General features: G+C 45.9%; 1 protein-coding gene across 1 annotated transcript in view; it reads right to left on the bottom strand.

Moving 5' to 3' along the window:
- The window catches only part of LOC106036443 (protein FAM169B), a 269,050-nt gene that overhangs the window by 154,749 nt on the left and 97,185 nt on the right, over positions 1-17,116 (bottom strand). Inside the window, exons 17-18 of the mRNA XM_067003776.1 lie at positions 13,186-13,407; positions 5,400-5,573 (exon numbers count right to left, since the gene is read on the bottom strand). The gene's annotated coding sequence lies outside the window, so the exon portion shown is untranslated. The remainder of the gene's footprint in view (positions 1-5,399; positions 5,574-13,185; positions 13,408-17,116) is intronic.

The raw sequence follows: 17,116 nt of genomic DNA, 5'->3' as shown, positions 1-17,116 counted from the left end.
TTAGCGGTAATTATGGTAGTAGAATAACAGCAAGCAAAATGAATCTCGGAGTGAGTTTTTCTGCCCTTTCTATCTCTAGCAGAACACTAAATTCTATTTCTGTCAAAGAGGACCGGATAAAAATGCAGGTGACATCCGCAGTACATTTCTTTGATTAAAATTGGCACCGTCATATTGAAGTTCACACAGAGCTTTCAGAACCTGAGGAGTAAATTCTCTCTCTGCATGCTCCCATATAATAGGAAAGAGAGCCCCCTCCCCACCAGAGCCCATACCGTGCAGCCAGGGGGAGATGTGGGCACGGCTGATTAAAGTGCCAGGCTGGGACCCGAGGACAGTATCCACAGGACATGACCTGACGTGTACACGCGTCCCAGGTCACTTCAAATGATCCAGGATATCTACATCTCATAGGGCACCGTGCAGCACTCACAGGGAAGCAGCCCTGTCCCGTATTAGCACAGTATTACCTTCAAATTAAAGCCCTTGCTTTCTCGGGTAATTAAATTGTTGGGCAGATCTGACCATACTGCATCCAGCTTTCAACCTCCTTTGTCCAGAGCTGGGGTAGCTATCTCTGTATTCTGAAGTGCACATACACCCCACATGTCTGAACCCACGTATTTAAATTTAAAAACCTGAGACTGTTGTTGTTATTATTGCTGCTATTGTTAAAATCCCTATGGCATATGCTGCTGTCACCCTTCAGTTGTCCAGAGATCCATCTACCTGCAGTGCCTCTTTCACCACCACCACTGAAACTTACCAGCACATCAGCCCTTAGTGGGCTGGAGGATTTCTCTGTCAGGTATTTTAAAGATTTCAAACTAAACTTTTCTGAAGTTCTTATATATTTGGATCAAAGCTTGATGCTGAAGCTAAACTTTTCCCAAGAGTTTATTACTGAAAAAAGTTTCAAATGCCCAATACATCTGGATCTATCTATACACACATTCTTTCTTCCAGTTATTGCATTTATCTAAGGTGGCAAAGGCATTTAGATTTCTACTGCACTGGGCCTGAGGGTCTTCGTGTGATACTAAATGCATATCTACCGGGCACACCGAAATTCCTAGGGCATGCATTAGTGGATCAGCTGCTGGCAAGCACCAAGGCCTGTAACACAAATGGACACAGAGCATATTCACTTGGGCCAGATTTGTCCTTTTCTGAAATTATTACACTTTACAGTGTAAACCCAATGAATTCACCCTAGGGCCCACAATATCATTTTTGGCACAAGCACAACTAAGACATAGTAATGATATTCATTGAGATAACAATACGGCACAAAACATGCCATAGCAACTTTTTTGAAGTGCTGGAGGAGTAAAGATCACCCATGCAGACTTCTCCAATTCTTCCAACGGAATCACCTCTGCCAGTTTGACTAGTATCCCTCGTGGTGAGCAGGGAGTCAAGGCATAAGTTCCCCTGAAGGGATCAGCCCTAGGGGTCCTGAAGGTGCTCTCTCTCTGGGCCCCAGACAGGTCTCAGTCCTCAGAGCTCAGCTCAGCCGAAGTCCCGATGTGAGCACTGCAGGGTACAGGAGTTCAGTTCTGCTTCACACCATGCATGCAGACTTGGCATCCTTTTGAAAGTCTCAGTGCCCTATCAAAGGTGAATTCTGGAGGGCCTGTATATCCCTTGGGTTGTGACTTTCAAGAACTCCAGAAATTTTCCAGAAAGTACGGCTCACGAGCCCAAAAGTTTATGTTTTCTTCCCAACATATCAGTTATCTAATAAAAGTTATTCCCTCTCCCTATAGATGTCTCCTCACATACCTCTTCAGACCCTCACAGCTATTGTATTACCACACCAGCCTTTACAAGCAGCACAAGTACCTTTACGATGACATCTGCCAGCATCACCTGACAGATAAAACCACCAAAGTCCATCTGGAAATGTTGCCTCTTCCCATAATATCTTTGCATCTTTTGTGAGATTTTATAGCAAAACTTTGTAATAATTTATTTACACACAAAAAACTCAAGAGTTATGTGTTACTCTGACATCTACTGCAGCCAAACTCTCTTCTGGGTCCTGTTAGTCGAGTTTCATCAGTAACTAGATGGAACTCCAGGCCTCCAGACCTTGCAGCTTTGTCATTTATAGGACCTTTGCTGAGGTTACAGGCCACGTCTCTCCATTCCTAGCAGCAAAGACACCTTTCTGCAGCACACACAGCTTAGCTTATACTCCCAGGGGAAGTGCAAATTATGGCGAGTACAAAACAGAAAACCATACGGTGACTTAAGTAATCTATAGACAGCAAACAATAATCCTGAAAATAACCCATATTCTGCCTTTCCCTGGCACAGCATAGAACTGACTGAACAAATTTGGGATCTGAAAATAAAGTGTCTGAATTCATAGCTAGCACACAGTCACCAAGGGCACGTGTGTCCCTCTTCTGGCCTGCAGGTGCCCAGCAGCACACCACGAGCTGAGTGCTGGGGGCCGATGCTAGGAAATGGTTACATCAGGAAGCTCACGGGGCTCAAAACACCACCACGAGATTAGTGAAACACCACAATGTTTAGCCACGTTAGCCCAGGAGTTACTGCAGAATTTCTTAGCATGGCAAATATTGCATTGGGCTCTGCAATGGCTTGCGTCTTGTTCCGGAGATATTTCTGCCCATCTTTGCTGCGCTGAGCTTTGGTGTGCCTGCACCCAGTGGGCAGCAGAGACATACCCATAGAGAAATTCTGTCCCTACCACACTTGAGAGGTGGCACTGGAAAAGATTTTAGAGACCCTGATGTATTTAGCCATGGAACAGCACTGTTTCACTGCAAATTGTTGCACGGGAGTGACTTATCTTTTGGTTTTGCTATGGGAAGTTCATCAGACACTGCAATGTCTGAACCAGGCCCACCTGTGGAGTTACTAGCAGAGCACTTTGTCCTTTGAGATCTGCCTAACTAAAGCCACTCCACCAGTACTGGCACCTAGATCCCAAGTTGTGCTAGTCATACCACTGCATAAAGCCATCTCAAGGTGACTTGCTGCCACAAAAGGGCTCACTGTCTTTTCATCCATACGTTTGGGCATGATCAATACCAACTCCTGACCCTGAGCTCACAGGATCATGGTATTGCTCTCCTTAACATCAACGAGACACCTAAAACAAAATACTTCTACTGAAGCCCTCAGCTCCTATCGGAGACAAAGATGCATATTGGAGGGTGAAGGTGAGGGCAGAAACAGAGCTCCCAGTTTATGCTCAGCATCTGGCAGGATGAAACCCATCAATGCTGCTTGGCTTTCAGTGGTTAATTTAAGTGAAGAAACCCCTTTTCTTTACAGAAATCTTCATAAATCTGCAGGAATTCATGTCACAACTGCTTCCCCATTTCTACTGCTTTTTGAGAGCACCTTGGTCTTTGCAGAGTAGTGCAAACCAACACAGACAACTCTAAAATGTCTTATATGGCAGCTCCAAATGCTTACAGTTTATGTAAAGCCATGGAGCCAGCATGATAAGATCTAATTACCAAGCGAATTAGTAAAAAAACAGCTGCAAGGTTTGCAGAAATGTCTGGAAGTGCAGAGTAAATGGCCACAATTGATAGAGTTATTGCACAGGCATCCTGAGGGCACAGTCTGCAGCACTCAAGTCCTAACCAAAATCACTGTCAACAGTTGTTGTTTTCTCCATTCTGTTAAATGAAAAGAGCATGAAAATGATCCTGCAAACAGCCATTTAATATTCTCATGCACATGAACTGCAATTATCAGCAGCAGCAACAACAAACCCTGCTGTAATGTGTTCATGGTTAATCAATTCAATTGATCACTGTTTATTAAATAAAAACCTGCTCTCTAAACAGTTCTTCTCTAAGTGGCATGTTTGGGGGCTCTTTTTTTCCCCTAGATTTTCTTTTTCTTTTTAATAAAAACTGCTAGGAAAATCAGGAGATCAATTAAAGCTTTTAATTTAAATCCAGGCTAAGAGAGATGCTAGCAGTGCATATCGCCCTTACAAAAGCATTAGCTTAAAGGAGGTTTGAGTCAGCCTAGCCACTCCCTGGGAGAGCTAGGCGGAAGCTGATTCGTTCCTATTTTAAAGGCTTTCAAGCCACGTTAGCAACAGCCAGCGTATTTATCTGTGTAAGAGACAGTCATGACCAGGTCAGCTCAGGATATCAGGAAGTGGGCCGTTGATAATGCAGATTAGGGGGCATGCTTTATTCACATCAGCACTGTAGCATTGATCACCCCTATTCTGCACCTTTAGACGGTAGATCGGAAATCAATGAATTCCAGGCTGGAGAGATGCTGTAGATAACAGAAATCCTCTATAGTCGGTTATCTCCCTACAAGGAATAACGATCTAGCACAGAATTGAATGCTTTAAATGTACGAAGAATATACACTACATTACAAGTTCAATGGCAGATTGATACCAGGACAGCCAGAGCCTGGCTGTAACCCAGCCCCGAGCTGATTCCCGCAGCTCAGTGCTACGCTGAGAACTTGTACCTACCTGGAGTCCTCCCTGCCCTTCGGCTGCTCCGAGTGGTGCAGAAGGGAGGAGAAGGGGAGTGTTGACACACAAAAATAACCTCATGGGATTTAATTAAGACTACTGAACCTGTGTCACTTGTAATTTATGGCAGATTTGAACCTATGCCTCCAGAGGGAGAAAATGAAGGCATTTCCAGTACATTAGCTGACTTCAATAACAAAGTCAAATCTGACGTCCTGTGACCCTCGAGTGAACGAAGACTAAGGAGTCCCTGTTATCCCAATTATTTCTGGCTAGATTTGTGAGATGTTTGCACTGCCATGGAATCCAGCCACAACCAGGTACCTGCCCTAATGGGGGAAGTGCAAAGCCTCCTCATGCCACAAAACCCTTGTGAGAGCATTAGAAATCTCCAGCAAAATTGGGTCATTAATGGTATGTTCCACGGAGAAAAAGGGACGCCAGGCATATTCCCTCCCCTGCCAGCAGGCACCTGGCCTCCACAGGAGCTAAGAAAAGGCTTACAAATAAAGCTGTGCAAATAGCTGGCTTTGCCTTTTATGGCCAAAGTGAAAAAATAAACTTAGCAAAAATGCTTTAGGTCAACTAAAATATTTTGTTCAGCCTCATATCAGGCACGTCACCTTTCATCCTTTGGGAGACTGGGGGAAGGGTGAGAACATGCTTTATTATTGGGCACATTTTGCAATGAAAAAAAAAAAGGAAATGTTAAAATGATTTTTTTAACTATTTTTCTTATTCTTTGTTTTTCATCCAGAATTAATTGCTAACCAACTTCCAAATAGATTCAGCTGATCCAAAACTATCAGTCTGTCTCTTCAGGGGTAGGGGGAGAAATCATTGAAATCTTTTACTCAGATTAACTTCTACAAAGGTACTTCAGGGAACCAAAAAGCAGACATACCTTCCTTTTTTTTTGAGCAGCCAGAGTAAATGAGTTCAAAAAATAATATTAAAAGGAAAACTTTTCACCGGGATGAAGCAGATGTCATGCATGACTGACCAGCCCTGGAACCCATAACAGCAGCGCCAACGAGGCTGAAAGCTGCAGCAGTAGCAGCAGCCTCTCTAGTCTGACCTGTTTGAGAGAAAAGGGATTATTAGGGAATAAAATTAAATCCTTTCGATATAGGTTCCGCAGCCAGTGAGTTTAGCACACAGATGTCTCGTGGCTGCGTTAAATCCATCTTTCCCCCTAGGCTTGCTAGGCAGCACCACGTAAATGAATCCCTGCCCATGCCGATAAGGAGCTGAGAGTTGTGCCGAGGCGAGGCAGGAGGCAGGTAGAGCCAAGTCAGCCGCCCTGGGGAACGCTGCCCAGAGCAGTGCGTGCAGAGATGCCCTGAGCTTGTGCCGAAAACACCGGCCTTGCTCTGGGAACACTTAGGGACACGCCACTTAAGGCCGCGGGTTGTGGTTTTTTTTTTTTTCCCTTTAGGAAATTGCCACTCAAGTTAGGATAGGAGCAATGCCGCATCAAAGCGGTTCATAATTAGGTACAAATTTCGCTTGTAGTTCAGCAATTTCTACGGATTAGCAGCCGCTGACCTTCGCCAGGCCCCAATGGCAGCCAGCCTCCATCCTTGGTCCCAGAGTGACCTCTAGTGTCGCCACAAGTGGCGTGCTCCCGGCGCTCCCCTTCAGTCACTTGGCAAGAGGTTAGCCCAGAGAGCATCACCCACATGGTGAGCCTGCTTCGCTCCTGCTTTCTCCTCATTTCTGTCCGTGCACACAGCTTGAAAGGGGCAGCGAGGCTCAGGTCGTGCCCAGAGGCCAGGTGAGGCCTGTTCCCAGCCGGGGTTATGCTGGTACCTTCTCCTGGCTGTTCTGGGCGCTGCTGGTTGCAGGCCGGTGGTGGCATCCCTCCTCCGGGCCTTCCCAGCCCTGCTGCCCTTCGCGGAAAAGAAGCACCCACAAGCCCGAAGGCCTCGGTCCTTCCTGTGTCTTCCCACTCGTGAGAGCAGGCTGCTGCTCTTGCTAACCGGCACATGGAAGCTTTAAATGAATATTTTGAAACCCTGACAAATGCTTGTGTGGAAAGGCAAAAGAAGGAGAGCTGAGTGAAGAGAGGTTCGAATCCATTTGCTACAGAGCTCAGGTGGCTGGGAGCAGCTAACCAGGCCTGCTGTGTGACAGGATGCTGAACCAGCACCAGCCTCTGACGGCTACTTACTCCTGTACCTTTCCAGCTCCTGTCTGGAAAGCAGGAGCTCTAGCACCCCGCCAGGAGGGGACAGGCTCCTGGCACCTCTTAAACTGGTTTCTATTCAGGTCTGGAGGAGCACCTGGCACATGCAAATCAAAGCAACCAAGGTGTGAAGGCAAACGCATCACCGCGCTGTGAAAAACGCTGGGAAGTGATCATTTGTACACTTCAACTTCTGACAGTCATCCGCGCAGTGAGGTATTTTCTTTTCCCCACAGCTTCCTTTGGGCTGGGGCTCTACTTCAGATTAGAAGACCAAAAAATTGTTCTGAATGTTTCTGCTTATCCACCACTGCCCACAGTAACCATGCATAGTGGACATCTATAGCGAAGGGTCAAAACTGCTCTGGAGACAAACCCTCCAGATCTTTTCAGTAGGGTCATAATCATAACGTAGAACTACGTAGCATAAGCAAAGCTCAGTCAGGTCTTACTGAATGACCAGAACATCATTTTTATAGACCACCTCAGTTCACTGTCAGTAGAGGCACCTGAAGAACCCCCACATATTCCAGGGGTGTAAGTCTAGCACAAGACCTTCAGTTGTTTTAGCAAGACTTCATCTCTCCCCCATGGCTTCAATCTGACGATATTCACATCTTCCATAAAAGCACCAGCCCGGATGAGCTGTTACTGTGATCAGGTAATCTCCCAACTTCAGTCTTCCCTGTATTTAAACTTAACGCGAGTATTTTGACATGGATCCGGGACTGAGATAAGCAGATTTTCACCACTTCATTGAAGTCAGTGTTTTACAGATGCTTCACTGGTATTTCTGATTCCTCTGTACTTTTACTTATTTCCTTTTCTCTCTTTTTTACCCCCATCTATAAGCACAACTCAGAGCACTCTACATTCTGACATGCTCCTGTATTTCATGGGCAGGATTTCACCATCCACAGACCAAAACCAGCCTTTGAGAAAGCCTTTCCCTTCCCCCATGGAACTAAGAGAACATTGCCTAAGATTTAATAAATAAAATAAAATACTCGATTTAAAAGCATCAGAAAATGTCATTCACCTACACAAAAGAGTTGAAAAGACAAGTGCCTATTTTCGGCAGGGGAGGCTAGAAAGTCCACTAGTGCAGGCACAGTGGCTTTTCCAGACGAAATGAAGACATGAACCGGAACAGTGTGAACAACAGGGCTGGCATTCCTTGCAGGCCATGATTATCACTTATTAAATTACCCATGAGCAGAGCAAGCCAAGTGGAGCAGCACATCACACTGACATACACCAAACCAAGGCTTGCAGGAAGCCTCAGAAATCCCTGTCCTCAGCTGGGGGAAAGAAAGAAATATTGTAGGTTAGGCATGAGAGAGTGACTCTGTGTTCAAAATTACCTGTTCTCATTTCAGAATCATAAAAGCCAGAAAAAGAACTCACTATTCAGAAAAGAAAAAAAAAAAAAAAGAAAAAAAAAGATATTCTGGTAACATACAGGAATGGAAGAATGCGATAAAAGGGTTAAGGAAGTGGCAGCCTGGAATATATCTGGATTTTGTTCGGTTCAGTGTTCTCAGGGACTGGCCCAATAGTCCTTGGAGTCACTGAAGTGGTTTCCATCAATTTCAGTGAGCATTTAACTCACCCCCCATCTGACAGACCTATCTCCAGAACACCTTGAGTACCACTGCACCAAGAAGAAATCTCATCTGAAAGAAAGTAGGTTCGATGACAGCTGAAATTAAGGCTTGTTATACTCAAGACACAGAGTTCACATAGGAGGGAGAAAAATTAAAGGATGCCTGAAGACTCCCTGACAAGACACAGATTCTGGAATAACAGTAAAATAATCTGCATCCATTTTCAAAGGGCAATGGACCCCAAATGTGAGCTTCCACAGAGTGATAATCCAGAGTTATTCCTGACTGATATCTCCTCCTGTAGACAAACACTCACTTGTTAAAAGTGAAGCACAGTGTATTGACAGGAATAAACTGTCAAATTCAGATATGTTTGTTAAGGCCAAGAGAAGTGTAAGCCTCAAAGATAAAATTAGGGAAAGTTTCTAGGTGTAACTTGTTGAGGAGTCCGGGGAGAAAGCTAAAATCAAACACCACCAGACAGACAACTATCAGTAACCCAAACAACAAAGAGAGGTACAAAAGGCCAGAGGAATAGCAGCCCAGATGGTGGTCATGCGAAAAAACACATTCCACAGATTGCAAAACACTCAACTTATTTTTGATTATAGAAGACAGAAGGATGGAAAAGTTAAAAAAGAAATATGCTTGGGCCATAGTCATCACAGACATACGCCAGTTGTGGACCTCTCTATTTTTGACCCATTGGTTCTTGCCTTATTTTTCCAGTGAAATACCTTAGATGCTTTAGATACAGTTAGAAGTAAAAAATAAACAATAAATCATGTGAGACTTATGAGTGAGTTGTCCATACCAAAGACCTGCAGAAAGGGGTGGTGTTTTTTTTTGAAACAGAAATTCTAGAAAATTTTAAAGTGGTCAACAGCTACTTGCTACATGTTTCCCCAAGGAAAAGATTAACGTTATTGTGATGAGTGAAGTGATAGTATTGCAGCTTCTCCCAGCATTGCCTGAGCATCAATGCCCCAACAAGAGAGAAAAATAGCCATATCAGGAACATCTCTCCTCTTTGTCTTCATTAACTTACATTTTGGCTGCACACTCCAGAGGTGTGCAGCAGAGAAGAATATGCAGGCTCAAAAGGGCTCAGCTGGAATTGCAGCCCAGTTCTGCCATAAAATGACTCAAACTTCATTAAATAAAATAAAGCTGCTGTAGCCCAAGGATTGAGTGACTTGTAGTTTCCCTTGCTCCTGGGTTAATACAGCAAAGCTGGCACATTGATAGAACACTTAGCAGGACAGTGGGATGTGCTGAATTCAAATGAGAATCATAGCTGGTAGGACTGTACTAGGTGCTTCATACATAATCTGCTGCTCGGAGGAAGAGAAGAAAATACAGCTAAAGAAGGGAACAAAAGTGTAAAAATCTACAATTGCACACTGACATAGATTAGTCGCAGAAAATAGAGGACCCTTCAGGCCTAGAAGTGACTATAAATTAGAGAAAACCACATTAGAGTCAAGATTAAGAGGATCTTCTGACTTAGATATGTCTGACTACAGATCAGCTCATTATAGAAACCAACAGTCCTGACATCCCAATAGGATATCATCAGAAATCCCAAAACAGAGCCCACGTGCAGTGTCCAGCCCGCAGCACACGCGCTGGACAACTGAATCACACAGCAAACCAACGACTACCAGAACGCGCGAGCTGTCTTGGACAGGTTCACGATTCCCAAAAATCTAAGAAAGAAGAGAACTGGAATGCCTCCATTCCAGTTCTTGCTCCGTTCACAGCTCAGTCATGCTGCACACGAGGTGTCAGGCATCAGCCGCGCAGAGCTGATGATGTAAAGCCATGATACCTCCCAAGAGCACGTGAGGTGGAGTCTCTCCATGAGATCCTACTGCTCATTTGCTGGAGGTTTCTACTCCTAGAGCAACCTTGCAAGAGCTACTGTTCCAGGAGTGCTACAGACACCTAGGAGACAGAGCATACAGTGGATGGCTGTTAAATCCAAAGCCTTCTGCCAAAAGAAATAAGGAAGCACTACAACAAACCTTAGTTCTGGTTCCAAACAAGTCAGGCCAGCACTCAAGAAAGGGCCTTGGCCTCTGGGATATCCACCCTTGGACTAGAAAGAACAATACTGAGCGAGGGCCTGTGCTGTCTGTGCTCTGCTGGCGAGGACTTGATGGAGAAGCACACGAGCCTGTACAATAGGGGATGCCAAGAAAAAGCACACATCCGAAACCTGGCCTCTTCACACACACAGACAGGGTCTGCTGCCAACAATTAGGCACCTCTGCAAAACTGAAATTCAGGCCTGAAGCTGATTCCTACCAGCAGGCAGGTGGGGCTGTGACCCCCGAGAGGATTACACGGCAACGTGACTGCCAAGCCTAAGGTGGCAGACCTCACAGGACTCTGAACTGGCTTTTAGGAGGTACTGGGGAAAAATCTAGTCCATTTTGGCACAATTTACATATGTAAGGGAAGGAAAGACATTCTGGAAGCAAAATTTAGGCTCTTGGGAAGGAAACTGCAAACAAGAAATATTCTCTGAAACATTTCCAGTAACCCTACACAGGACTGAAAAGAGAGGCAAAAACACCAAGGTTTAATACCTGGCTGAGAAGACGGTTAAAGAGCAGACTCACCGGGAACTGGGGACGCTTCTGGAGGCAAGGGGACCCACGGCAGAGGGGCAGACATCTCTGACTCACCGCAGAACAGCCTTACGGCACTTAAAACCAAGCAGGTTGTGAGCAGGCTTTTAAACCCAGGCACAGCAGAAGGCAATTAGGTGCAGAGGCACAAACAGCTTTGGCTGACACTTCTTTAAGAACAAAGCCATGGAAACCATGTATCCTTATGCAGGGAACACAGCAGGGGATGGAACAAGTCGGACAGAAAAAAGCAAACAGACTAAGTGCCACTTGAGTAAAGTGCCAGGAGAACCAAACCAATGACACAAAATCCCAAAAATCTAAGCAAGAAGAGAACTGGAATGCCTCCATCAGGTGAGAACATCAACTAAATACATAGCTCAGACACTTGGTGGCAACTTGTGAGCTCCCCCACACCACCCCTTTTGTGCTGAGACAACCACCAAAAGGAAACAGACAAACACGGGGTGGTTTCCACTACCTGCAAGAGGAGACATTCAGGGAGGAATGCCCAACGGCTGGTGTTTATTCTATGCTAGATGCATCAGCAGTGTTCCGGCACCAGTGTTAAGGCACAAATGCAGGGTTTGTGCCTGGGTGCACTCAGCACCTCCCTTGGGTGATACTGCCACCTTTTTTTGGGCCCCGTTTGAGTCATGTTCTGCATGCACAGTTAAAAGCTGTTCTCTTTTGTGGAGTTCCTCCACTTTGTTTCCTTGATTTCTGCGTTCCTTTCTGTCCAGGGGCTCCCCCATTTGGAGCCGTGCTGCCCCTGTTTGGTTCCTCTGGGATGAAACGTGGCAACCTCTGTGTTAACCTCTCTGATAGCACCTGTGCCACGAGCTGAGGCTGACCTGTGTCTCAGAGGCACGGAACTGGGAAGTGATAACCTGGCCTCTGTCTGCACACCTCGGATTTTTCCTTAAAATTGTCATCTAGTTCTTCCTCCTGGCCCAAGGCACAACCTACATCACTCCCGAGAAATGAATTATCAGGAGAAAATATTCTGAGAGCAGAAAAGCAGTTACTTAAACACCACTTCATTTTAATGCCTATCTGCTTTCAATCTGTATCTGTATCAGTGTGGGTGTGTTTAACGCGACATTGTACAATTCCTAGAGTAATTTCAAGAACAAATTGTACCAGATCCACGGAAAGAGATAGAGAGATCCCTAGGAGGTATTTGGGTAACATAATCAATTCATACGGAGTGAGCGGGTGTCTGAGTATGCATGCGAGTACAAAAAAAGCACATGTACACATACACCCACACAGCACGCCAGGATGCTGCAGAATCCCGTAGACATCACGAGTATAAAAGCCAGACTTTTGCATGCATTATTTCTGAAATTTCTCAAGCCCTCCGGTTTCACAAAGCTGAATTATTTAAAACCAACATGGAGAAGCAGGACTGCGCTTTAAAAAGGAGGATTAAAAAAAAAAACATTACCTGTATCTGAGCAAATCAGATTTTGTTTCATACTCAATTGCTCACAAAGAAAGTTTATAACCCTGGTTTGACCCTACCCAGAGCTGCAATTTTCCAACTCACAGGGTGACAAAACTAAGTTGAAACCTGTATCTGAATACAGTGACAGCAGTTTGACCCTGGCTAGAGTTAAACTGATTTTTATATCTAAAGACAACAATCATTTTTTGTGTCGTCAGAAGTAATGCCGGGGGACAACAATACGAGAAATGTCACAACATGGGGTGCTACGGACTGGAAAAAGCAGCTCCTTGATGGGGTCCCCTGGTCTCTGATGTGCCCCTGGTAAAATGATCTAAGTGATTCTGGCCCATTGCCACAAGCCCTCTTCTCTGCTGTATGTGCAGAGCAACGTGTTACAGCATTATGAACATGTCACTGGCACTGTTAGCAGTACAGAGATAAAACCCCACTCATCTTTAGCGCAGCAAGTAGGAACGTGTATCACTCCTTTAATTATTAAGCCTAAGTGGGATACCCTCAGTTTCCCAACGCCAGTTTAAACTGGATTGTGCCCTGCAGATTCATCACTTGTGGGCTGACGTTGATGAGCTTTAAAAATATTTTGCTGTTCCTCTAGCTCTTTCCCAGTCCTTTGTTCATTTATTTCTCTTCCTTGGACTCCCAAGCCTTCTGAATCGGAGGCGAGGAAGCACCAGGCGTGAACTCGTTGCAAAGCTGGCAGCTATCCTGCCTCACCCTTACCCTCCTGCCAGCAGGGAGCCCTGGCTCCACCTGCCCAGTCCTCCCAGCAGAGCTCGGGCACTCACCTGGGGACAGGTCACTAAGCCTCCTCCCATCCAAGTTCAGCGCTGACACGGCTCAGAGGAAGGGATGGCGCTGCCGCAGCGAGTTGGGGCCCTTCACCCTCCGGGAGCTGGAATGTATCAGGCTGCTCAGGACACTGCTGCTCACTAACTGCTACTCCAGCAAACGCACAAAACCAGCTTCTGCAGCACAGGCTGCAGGCCCCAAAAGAGCCAGGGGAGGACCTGTGAAATGAAAAGGACAAGACGTGAGATTTGGCTGAAAGATCCTTTAAAGTTTTCAGTTCAGCATAATGCCCCACGTCCAATGCCCAGGGCTGGCACCTGCAAGGGTCTGTCCTCTCCTCCTCCACCCAGCTCCTCGGGGCTGCTTGTCCACCATGAACAGACCTGCCCACACACTTGGAGGCCAGAAGGAATAGCACTTTATTGAAGAAATCCAGATTCAAAAGAAAGAGGAAATCAAAATAAATCCTTGGAATACAGGCCAGCCTAAATCCTGGTATTTGGATAATGGGTTAGATATCAACTACACCAAAAGAATCATGAGCATTCAGGGCTCTGATTTTGCATCTCTGACTGGGTGTAAAACCTTGTGTTCCTTCCAGACCACATGGTGCCATCTGTCTCTGCTTCTCACCAACTCCATTTGGCCACGTGCCGCTCTTTAGGACATATGGATGAATCAGCCAGTAAACAGGAACATCACCTGAGGATTCCTCTCCTTTGATCTTTTCCTCCACCACCACCCCTACCCCACCAATGAACCAGACCCTGAGCTTGACTCCAAGACCAGGGTAGTTCAGTATGTAGGTCTGATTCGATTTTACTGATGTCTCGTGGGCGCCATGAAAACCGGGTGTGAGAAAGAAAGAGAACAGAAAGAGGAGAAAAAAACTACAGTGCAAATAGTGTTAGACAAGAGAACCTTTGCTTTAGGAGAGATAACAATGAGAAAAAAATGAAAGACAAATTCATCAACAATGTCTACAGTTTAGGATATATACAGCAGGTGAAGTGGATATTTCTTCAAGAGTGGTACAACTAGGCTGTTAAGGACAATCACAATTAGAAGGCAGAGAAATACCCAGGACTTAGGTAGACATGAATGTCCAGACTCCAAATTTAACTCAAGGTCATCTAAGTACAGAGTACAAACACAGTAACAGCTATGCTGGTTTGTGCAGCTTTGAATGACAGCTGAATCCCTGAAATTTCAGGAGCTCAGACCAGACCCAAAGTTCCCTACATACTCCACAACTTCCCCATGGTGGGGCTTTCCTCTTACTCCTGCTGGCCTTTCTAGCCCATCAATCATCACGCAAGGGTAAGGCTGAGCTGAAGACACAGAGAGAAGTCCCTACCGATGCCACCCTCCCCACGCAGCCCTCCAACACCTCACACCTCCTTCAGTTCCTTCTTGGCTTATTTGCTCCCTGGTTTTGCACTGGCTGTGCCCACCCTACGCCAGCAGGACATCACCCAGGTGGTCCATACTGCCCAAGGCAGCACGGGAGCACTGGGGGCACAAAAAAAGCCGTGGTGTGGCTTTGGAGCCGCTGACTGCCAACTTGCATTGCTTTGGCCACTGAGTGAGTCAGCTGCTGCTGCACGCAGCGCTCAGAGAGCCCCGCTCCAGCCGCCAGACGTGGCACCGTTTCTGTGTACTACTGCACCGTGCAGGCAGGTCTGGAACCCAGCTTGTTAAATCACAGCGTTGGTCCAAGCTGTTCCATGGCGCGGAGTAAACCATGCAAATCCTTCTTGTTATCCTTTCTAAGCTCAGTCCTGTGCTTCTCTGCATACATTAAACTGGGTTGGGGGAAGAGAAAGATTAATGCAGTGTCTGCACTGGGTTTTTCTCATCTGTCTGTTTTTGCTGAGAGAAGGGGGAAGGCAGATGCTTAACCCCCAGCAGGAGCGCACCACTGATGTTAGCTCTGCAGCCTCCTCTTCCTTGCCAATGTTCCTGTGATGATCCTCCAGGCAATCTGCACAGAGCAGACTCTGGCTCACCTGCAGTCCCTTGCATCTGTGAGATCAGCTGCTTGGTGGCACCTCATCGCTGTGAAGGGCTGGAGCTGCTTCATCTCGGCTCCTGCTGAGTTCTGAGGTCAGCAGAAGTTGTGAGCGTCTGCTACATGGGGAAGCAAAACGCTGCTCTGCAAGTAGCAAGGTTTCACAGCCTCTGCTCAGATGAGAATGCAGCTGGAGATGTAAGCCTGGAGCCCCTGCCTATTACCAGAGGCAGGATTTTGCTTGCATGAAAGGCACGTACTCCGCCTTCCCACCTCCTGCTTAGCTCGGAACCACATTTCCCTCTATAAGTAGTGTTGATACCTGCAGCCTTTCACTACCGCTAATTATGCTTGTAGCTGTATCTGCACCGCTCAGATTTCTGCTCCGTACTGCGCTGCCTCTACTGAGCCCTACTGAACATTAGCCTTGTTGTACAGGGTTGAGGAAAGAGCGTGGAAAGGCACTTAGACATCATGGATACAACTTGCAAGGGGAGAAACAAAGTGAGGGCCAACATCAGCCTGCTGAATTTCAATCAGTGCACAGGCAAAAAAGAATCGGAATAAACTTGTGGACTCTAGAAAGATTTTCTTGGCTGCCAGAAAACTCCTTAGAGCCTTTTACGGAGAGTTATTTCAGAAACAAGAGGCACATGATTTTTTTTCAAGAGGAGAACTGTGCTTGAAGATATTTCTTTATATTTCTGAGGCACAGCATACCTGTCTTTTATCGATCTGTTGTACAACTGGAAGAGCCAACAGAGCCCCACAGAGTAAGCCCCCACCAGGACAGCACGATGCTCCATCAAACACTGGCCACCTATCCATTGTCATGCCCCCTGTATTTGTCACTACCCAGATCAATCCCACGCTGTTCAGCACATTTTAGGAACCCAGGCTAATAAATCATTTAAGTGCCTCTCACTTCACAGATGGTAAGTGCAGTTCAATGAAGGTAATTATAAAAAAAAATTACTTCTGGAGCAAAAAAATCAAAACATGGGAATATCTGTCTAATAGAAAAGGCTTGCAAAGAGATTTGGGAGTTCTAATAATTCTGAGGAGCAGGTTAAAGGTCTGCGAGTCTGACAGTAGGTTTTCCGTCTGATTGACTGAATCGATCCTGTCCTCGTGTAACAGCTCTGGGCCCCTGTATCCAGGATATTTCAGGTCCTGAAAACACTGCTGAAGAAAAAACTGTAACAAGCCTTGTTCTCTCACTACAATGTTGTGTGTTTTTTCTTTTTGCAAACACAATATCCATCACTAAGAAGATGAGGTGATGGAAAGGTGAGTATCCTGTAGGGAGCAGCGAAAATACTAAAGCAGGACCAAACTCTGGTAACAGCGACACAAAGTGGTAACAAAACAGACTCCCAAATTTCCATTTGATTTTTGTTCTTGGATTTCAACATGACATGCTGCCACTGTGTCATTTCAAGCTATCACTTACATTGCTCTTTCCAGCATGCCAGAAGAAAACTCCTCAGTCTCTAGCTGATGCACACAAAGGGGAGAGACCCTTCTCAGCCAGCACCCTGCAAGGCACAGTTCCACCTGGTAGAGCCACTTTCTCCAGCTTGGCCACACCAAGTGAAGTCTCCTTTGTCCGGGCATTAAGGGCACAGCTAAAACCATCTCAGCCATGCACAGCCAAGCATAGACAGGAACAAGTCCAGTGAAGGGCCCCAAAGATGATTAATGAACTGGAGCATCTGTCGTACAAGGAGGCTGGGAGAGCTGTGTTTGTTCAGCCTGGAGGAGGGAAATCTCAGGGGGAATCTTACCCATGAGTAGAAATATCTGACGGGGGAGTAGAGAAGATAAAGCCAAACTCTTCTCAGGACAAGAGGCAACAGGCACAAATAGAAATACAAAAAATTTCATTTTATGATAAACATTTAAATGCCTTTCTG

This window comes from Anser cygnoides, chromosome 11 (assembly GCF_040182565.1).
Source record: "Anser cygnoides isolate HZ-2024a breed goose chromosome 11, Taihu_goose_T2T_genome, whole genome shotgun sequence".
Lineage (NCBI taxonomy): Eukaryota > Metazoa > Chordata > Aves > Anseriformes > Anatidae > Anser > Anser cygnoides.
This window is presented reverse-complemented; position numbering and strand designations above follow the sequence as displayed.